Raw genomic sequence first — 8,282 nt, forward strand, 5'->3', positions numbered from 1 at the left:
ACTATCATGATGCTCTAGCTTAGTCAGATCTACCTATTCGTAACATTTCACTGTGTTCTAAGGTTCATAGCTCCGATCTGATCTTGATTCGTAGATATATGCTATTATTTGAGCTTGATCTTGTGTGTGACGAGAATATCTAGTTTGTTTGATAACTATTTCAGCTCATGAGATTTATGATTGAGATGAGTAAAGAAAATCGGTTGTGGATGATACTACATTGATTTGTTACTATTAGAAGATCTGTGATAACATAATTGTTCATAAACAAGTCTTCCTCTATGTTGATAATAAGATATTGATAATATGTTGGTGATAAAGCTTGATAAGAGATTGATAATTTGTCAGTAACAAAGCTTGATAGTATGCAGCTGATAATAAGAGGTTGCTAATTTTTTGGTGATAAAGTTTGATAATCTGTAGATTTTTCTCAAGGCTTACAACAATGGCTGTGACACATTCTGATGTCAATTCTCTCTTGAGCATGATTACCGTACGCTTGAGTGAAACTAATTTTGTCAAGTGAAGTTTTCAATTCAAGTCTGTATTGGAAGGTGATGATCTGTTTGGATTCTTTGATGGGACCTATCCATGTCCACCACGTTTTGTACTCACTGATGAAGGCACTGTCACTGCTGAAGTCACACAAGCATATAAGCAGTGGAAGAAAACTGATAAGGCTTTGCTTGGACTTTTGATGGCTACACTTGATGATGATATTATGGAGATCATTGTTGGTAGCTGCTCATCTCGTGAAGCATGGCTTGCTTTACAAGAAAGATTTTCTACTGTCTCAAGGGCCAATATCATTCAGCTTAAAACTGATTTGCAGACTATTAAGAAGGGTTCTGATTCGATTGACAAGTATCTTCTTCGTATCAAACATGCTAGTGATCAACTTTCATCTGTTGGTGTCACTATTGTTGATGAAGACATTGTTGTTGTTACATTGAATGGACTGCCTGATGAATACTCCATGATTAAGACTGTAATCCGTGCTAGAGATTGTCCCATTTCTCTCAAGGACTTCAGAGCTCAACTTCTTGCTGCTGAAAGAGATATTGAAGCTCAATTTATTCCTCAGAGTTCTATGATAGCTATGGCTGCAAGAGGTACTGGCTATAAGAATAATGATGACATAAATAAGAACTCCATTAGCTATTTTTCTTCTGACAAAGGCAAAGGTGCTTGGAATGGCAACAACAATCGACAGTCCAACTGGACAAACTCTAAACAGTTTTCTCAAGGTGATTCTCAAGCTGGTGGAAGCATTAGGCCTTATAATGGTGTGGAGTGCCTAATATGCAGTAAGAGAGGACATACTGCTAACAATTGCTACCAGAATGCTGAGTGTAGCTACTGTCACACGAAGGGGCACATTGCTACCAGGTGTTTTCAAAATCCTGAATCACCTGATTTCAGGGGCAATAGCAATGAATACAGAACCAATAGTGGTGTCTCTCCTGAATGTCAGATTTGCAGTAAGAAAGGTCATACTGCTGTTAACTGTTTCTACAGGCCTGACATACCAGCAAATCATCCATCTCAGTCTGTGGTGGTATGTCAAATCTGTGGTCTTAAGGGCCATATTGCTTTGGATTGCCATCACAGGAGCAACTATGCCTATCAAGGAGCTGAGCCTCCCTCTTCTCTTACAGCAATGACTGCTAAATCTAATGGTGCTAGCTCATCTGGAACTAATCAGAATGACATATGGATTGGTGATACTTGAGCTACACATCACATGACTTCTGATCTCAGAAACCTCACTATTGCTCATCCTTATGAGTCTAACAACTCAATTACTATTGGCAATGGTGCAGGTTTGACTGTTAAACATATTGGCTCTACATCTATTACACCTGCTACACATTCTTTTGCACTTAAAAATGTGCTTCATGTGCTTAGCTTAGCTGTGAATCTACTGTCCTTCAATAAGCTGTGCAAAAATAATCATTGTTACATAACTATGGATGATGTTGACATTTATGTTCAGGACAAGGTCTCAAAGTCTCTTCTGTACAAAGGAAAGAGTAATGGAGAAGGCTTATTCTTGTTCAAAACTCCAAGGTTGATTCCATCTGCTCAGCATACACATACTGCTTTTGTTGGCTCCGCTGTTAAATCCTCTCTTTGGCACCAGAGACTTGGTCATCCTACTTCAGAAGTTGCTTCTAGAATGCTTTCTTTGTCTAACATCAAATTTAGCAATGATGCAAATTTTCATATCTGTTCTACTTGTCTTAGTGGCAAAATGCATAGATTACCTTTTCATGAGTCTATCTCCAAGTCTATTAGTCCATTTCAGAAAGTACACTCTGATGTTTGGGGCCCTGCTCCTTGTCTTTCTCTTGAGGGTTTTAAGTACTATGTAACCTTCATTGATGATTGTACTCGATTTGTGTGGATCTATCCACTTGTGAACAAATCAGATGTTTTTCCCACATTTGTCAAGTTTTACAACTTTATTCATACTCAGTTTCATTTGGATGTTCAATCCTTTCAAACTGATGGTGGGGGTGAGTATAATAGTAAAGCATTCAAGAATTTCTTAGCTAGCAAGGGTATTCTTCATCTTATTACTTGTCCTCACACTCCTCAACAAAATGGTACTGCAGAAAGAAAGCATAGACACATTGTGGAGACTTGTATAACTCTTATGGCTGCATCCTCTTTGCCTAAACACTTTTGGTTTCATGCTATTGCACATTCTGCCTATCTCATCAACAGAATGCCTTGTAGGTCTCTTAAGCAGCAGTCACCATACTTTGCACTTTTTGGTTATGTGCCTGATCTCTGTGCTCTCAAGATATTTGGTTCTGCCTGTTATCCTTACCTCAGGCCCTACTCTCATGACAAGCTTGATTCTAGAACTACTAGATGTGTCTTCCTGGGTTATGCTTTGGGATATAAAGGTATTTTTTGCTATAGTCATGAGAAAAACAAGTTGTGGATGTGCAGGCATGTCATACATGATGAATCTCTCTTCCCTTTCTCCTCTGTGCCTCCTGTTTCTTCTCAGTCTTGTAGACCTTCCACATATAGGCCTAGCTCTAAACCTACTCCTCCACCTATGCTTCCTGTTCTCTCTCCAGATCAATTGCAGGTTGTGCTCCCCTTTGATCCCACTGCTCAGCCTCCTACAGAGTTCCCTACCTTGGCTGATGGGGAGGGTATTCATGAGTCTAGCAATTCTGATTCCAATGAGGCTAGTAGTAGTAGTCATTTATCTGCATCTGATGAGAATACTAATGAGTCTAGTGATGAGAATAATTACTGTGATGTTCAAAGTGATGGTGCTGCTGGGTTACCTCAAGAATTGCAGTTTGTTGAGGATCAGTCTCAAGCATATAATAATCATTCTATGCTTACAAGAGCCAAAAATGGTATTGTGAAGAAGAAATCTTTTCAGGATTTTTGTGCCTTGTCTTGTATTGTTCAACAAAATTTGTTTGATGAGTTGGCCTTCTTCAGTGGCTTTACTGCAGCATTAGATGTTCATGATCCTGTAGAGCCTAAATCTTTCAAAGCTGCTGTTGGTAAGCCAGAATGGGATGTGGCAATGCATGAAGAAATTGATGCTCTTCTTAAACAAGGCACCTGGGAACTCGTTCCTATTCCAGGAGACAAGAATATTGTGGGCAGTAAATGGATCTATAAGATTAAAAAGAATCCAGATGGGACTATTTCAAGGTATAAGGCTAGACTTGTGGCTCAAGGTTTCAGTCAAGAAAAAGGGTTGGATTATGATGAAACTTTTAGCCCTGTTGTGAGACACAGTACAGTGAGACTTGTCATTGCTCTTGCAGCTATGAATAGATGGGAGCTGAGACAATTGGATGTTAAAAATGCCTTTTTGCATGGTGATCTCAGAGAAGAAGTATATATGCAACAACCACAAGGATTTACTGATTCTGCACATCCTGAGTATGTGTGTCTTCTGAAGAAATCTCTCTATGGTTTAAAACAGGCACCTAGAGCCTGGAATGAGAAGTTCACCAACCTTCTTCCAGCTCTAGGCTTTAATTTCTCACATTTTGATCCTAGCCTGTTTGTTAAACACAGTGAGAAAGGTGTTGTGGCTTTACTGCTATATGTTGATGATATTGTTGTCATTGGTTCAGACATTGAAGGAATTAACGCGGTAATATCTGAGTTAAGTGATGTGTTTGATATGAAAGATTTAGGACTTCTATCCTATTTTCTTGGTATTAATGTTCAGTACAAGGAGAATGGATTTTTTCTATCACAGGAAAAATATGCAAAAGAGTTGATACTTAAGGCAGGTCTGGAGTCTTGCAGAGAATGTTCTTCACCTTGTTTACCTCATGTTCTGCTGCTTAAAAATGAAGGTACTCCTGTATCTAATCCTACTCTTTACAGGAGTATAGTCGGTGCATTGCAATATCTTACTTTCACCAGACCTGATATAGCATTTGCTGTCAATACTGTGTGCCAATTCATGTCTGTTCCCACTGATGTGCACTATGCTTCTGTTAAGAGAATACTAAGATATCTTCAAGGGACTTTGTCTAAAGGACTGTTTTACAAGTTTGGAAATTTTGTTCCCTATATTAATGCCTTCTGTGATGTTGATTGGGCTGGAGAGGTTAATCATAGAAGATCAACCACTGGATTTGTTATCTATCTTGGTCATTGCCCTATCTCTTGGCAATCAAAGAAACAAGGATCAGTTTCAAGGAGTTCAACAGAAGCAGAATATAGAGCTTTAGCCAATACTGCTGCAGAAGTTTCTTGGATTCGACATGGTTTATGTGATTTGCAAGTGAGGATTCCTGCTCCACCTTTATTGAAGTGTGACAATCTTTCTGCATTAGCTTTGTGCTCTAACCCTGTGTTTCACTCAAGGATTAAACACCTTGATAATGATTTTCACTTTGTAAGGGAACGAGTACAAAGACGAGACCTTCTTCTTCTTCAGTATGTTCCTACTGAATATCAGACTGCTGATGTGTTTACCAAAGGCCTGCATAGTTCCATTTTCAAAACACACTGCTCCAATCTCAGTGTTGTTTCCCCTACTGAGATTGAGGGGAGGTGTTGACTTATACGTTCTATTCAGCATGGAGAAGACTATGTTGACTAATGAAGTGGCCTCCAGCTGTCAAGCATGTACTCGTCACCTGCTGATGTGGAAATATCTAGATCTTTCCTATTTTCTAGTCTGTAATAAGTGTTAGGGATTGTCCTAACTATAAATAGTAGAGGGTTGTAGTAATTGCTTTAATTCAAGGAGACTCAGAAAATTTGCTTTAGTCTTCTCTCTCATTTTCGTCTGCTTCAAGCTTAGTTTTGCTTTCAAGGTTTGGCTATGGATTCCATGTTATCATAGGTGTCATGTAGCATGTCCGACTCCTGTGAATATGAGGAGATTTCTTTATAGTCATTTGGTGAAACTATATGTCTAAATATCCCGAGTTGGAAGAAAAAGTTTCTGGAGGAGAATTAACATTTTTGGTTTACACTAATCTTCAAAAATCATATTGCACTAAAATGATTTCTTGTACTGTCTTCACGGTAGATAGCTACAAGCCTACAAAGCTGGTCTCTAATGCACCCATAGTTATCATCTATGATAAGTTGCTTAAAGGAAAGGGGAGGAGATGATGACATAAAGAGCCTCAAGTTCACTGAATGGCCAAAAGCTGGAAATTCCATTTGCAGCATTCTCATCTATATACATGCCAGAAATAGCCCCCATAAAACCAACCCCCTTTGATAAAACATAATTAATCCATTTATATACACATAATTAGTATAGGAGTTCTATTGGATGAGGTAGAAATTTTTTTAGGTTGTGTGTTGCTTTTTTGTTGTAATTAATTTTTCCTTTTACGTTAATTTTCTTAAGATTTAACACTTGTGTCCCTTGTTGAATAAAACATATTCAAAATAGCTTCAATCATTGAGGGGGTGCAGAATTTGCTTGACATTACAGGAGCTCAATATAGTACAGTTGTGAGAGGCACCACTAGAATGGGCAGGTTGGCCAGCCGTGTCATGATGCGCGTTCGACTCACATGTTTAAGGATGAGCCGTGTCATGATGCGCGTTCGACTCACATGTTTAAGGATGAACTTCTTATAAGTCTAATTTGGTGAAGCTGCCATCCCCAATATCCGAGGCTGCCAAGAGAAGAATTTATAATGTTCTGCGATATTTCTACAAAACTCTCACTGCACTGAAATAATGTCTTGCAGATTCTTCACCACAGTAAAATTACTTTTCAAGAATTTCTTGGCTCTAAGACACAACCTATAACTGGCTTTACTGTGACGCATTTAATTAATAAGAAAAGGAATAAGAAACGTAAAATTATTACAAAGACTCTCTCTAATACACCCATATCTATCATATTATGAGGCAAAGAAAAGGGAGAAGTTGATGACACCAAGAGCCCCAAGTTCACTAAATGGCCAAAAGAAGCAAACCCCATTTGCATCAACATTTCTCTTTTTGAAAGGTTAGGTTTCTAGCCATGTAAGGTTGGTTTATCAAGATAATTGCACAAGCAAAATCCATGATAAATTGGAAGTTTCAGAACCCTATATCCAAGCCAGAAATGGCCTATAAAACAACCCCCTTGTGCACGCATAACTCCATCCACACCAAAATTAAGTTTTCCCTTTCGTCCTTTCCTTTCTTAATTCTTCTCATTTTGAAAAGAGAAAGAACCGATGCAAACTTTATTTTCATTTGTTGAAGTAAGTTTTGATTTTCATTTGCAACCGTGAACCAACTACCATCAAATTTAGCCAATTTGGGTCATTAGTAGCTTACGAGCGTGTGATCAAAATAGACAGGGACCGCCCTATAGACGGTGTAATTCAAATCCTACCACTAAAATGCTTGACTGTTTTTGCTCCAAAAGGTAAACATTGCTCTCATTTTACCTTTTAGTGTTACAAGCAATGTACAAAAGAGAAGTAAAGAAATTTTAACAGCTAAAAGAACCTGTAATTATATATTCCGTCCAATAACGAAAATTTTGCTAATTTTACAGTCTCTCAATGTCATCAGTAGGGAAGAACAGACCCCTTCCGTTAGACCAGCAGATCAAGAGATTGGCAGGACAGCTCCTATGCGGGTTGTAGACTACAATAAACAACCAACAACATTGTTCTCAGATCAATTCCATCTCTGAATTCACCGTTTCGACAAACCAAAAATTCCAGCCTCAAAATCTCAACTCTTTTCTTCATTCCCCTGTTTCGTTTCAAATTCCCATATCACAACAAAAACCCAGAAATCTATCACAACAAAAACTCCATCATTCAAATTTCAAGAACCAATAACACACTCAAATTTCAGATTACAAAATGCAATACCCAGATACAAAAACTGCACGGAATCGAAGAAAACCCAAAGCAAAAGACAGATCCAATACCTTGAGAAATTGGGCGGGCAAAGAGAGAGAGAGAGAGATGGGTTTTGGGTGACGGAAAAGAAAAGGGCGCACGAAAAGGGAGGCTGCTGTGCTCGGCTGCTCGCGTTTATTGTGGTTGCCGAATGACGGAAAGGGTCGAACTGGGTGTTTTTGGAAGTAAATGGGTTCCAACGGGTTCCAGTGGGCTTAGCAAGCAAAGCCCGTTAATTTGCGGGCTTTTTGCGTGCGGGCTTTCTTAGCACGGATTGAATAAATGGACGGGTTCGTGCGGGCTTTTACCGTGCGGATTTGTGGGTTACGGGTTTAAATGCCAGGCCTAGCTTTTGTGGTTGAATAAAACCGGCTTGTAGCTCTACGGTATTGTTTTCCCTTCAAATTTGAATCTGTCTCCGATATGGCTAACTCAACAAAACTTAAATTTTGTGCATTTTGTTCCCACCATCAAACAATGATCTAAAATTTTCAGACCATAAAACATGTTGGGCCTGTGGGAACTAATCCACACTTTGCGCTCTGAACTTTTTTCTTTGGGTGGTGGAGTTAAGTTTTCTGTCAAGGTAAAATCTCATCGGAAATCCCAACAGAGAGAACCAAGAAAAAGTACTATTACTAATACTTGAAAGGTAGCTAGTTTCCGCTGGAATTTTTAATTTCAGGTTAGTTTTCAAGTATATTCATACAAAAACAAAACCAAATTCTAAACCATGCTGCTCAGCAAGTATGATGAGGTATAATGGCTCACAAGCCAGTAAGAAGATCACAGCGTACTTCACACAAAGTGGCTAATCAATCCATTCATTACAAACGTGGTTTATACCTGGACACTTTTGAAACAGGATCGAAATGATCGAAAATGAATCATTTGATTTGATTT

General features: G+C 38.7%; 1 long non-coding RNA gene across 2 annotated transcripts; it reads right to left on the reverse strand.

Annotated features, from left to right (window-relative positions):
- Positions 1-6,869: 6,869 nt before the first annotated feature.
- Positions 6,870-7,716, reverse strand: LOC133740455 (uncharacterized). 2 transcript variants are annotated; one of them, XR_009861230.1, is made up of 2 exons: positions 7,409-7,716; positions 6,870-7,227 (listed from the first exon to the last, which is right to left on the reverse strand). It is a non-coding gene; the product is annotated as an uncharacterized LOC133740455 (long non-coding RNA). The 2 variants fall into 2 exon arrangements; XR_009861231.1 differs by having other exon boundaries at positions 6,870-7,271.
- Between the last annotated feature and the right edge of the window lie 566 nt (positions 7,717-8,282).

Source organism: Rosa rugosa, chromosome 3, assembly GCF_958449725.1.
Source record: "Rosa rugosa chromosome 3, drRosRugo1.1, whole genome shotgun sequence".
Lineage (NCBI taxonomy): Eukaryota > Viridiplantae > Streptophyta > Magnoliopsida > Rosales > Rosaceae > Rosa > Rosa rugosa.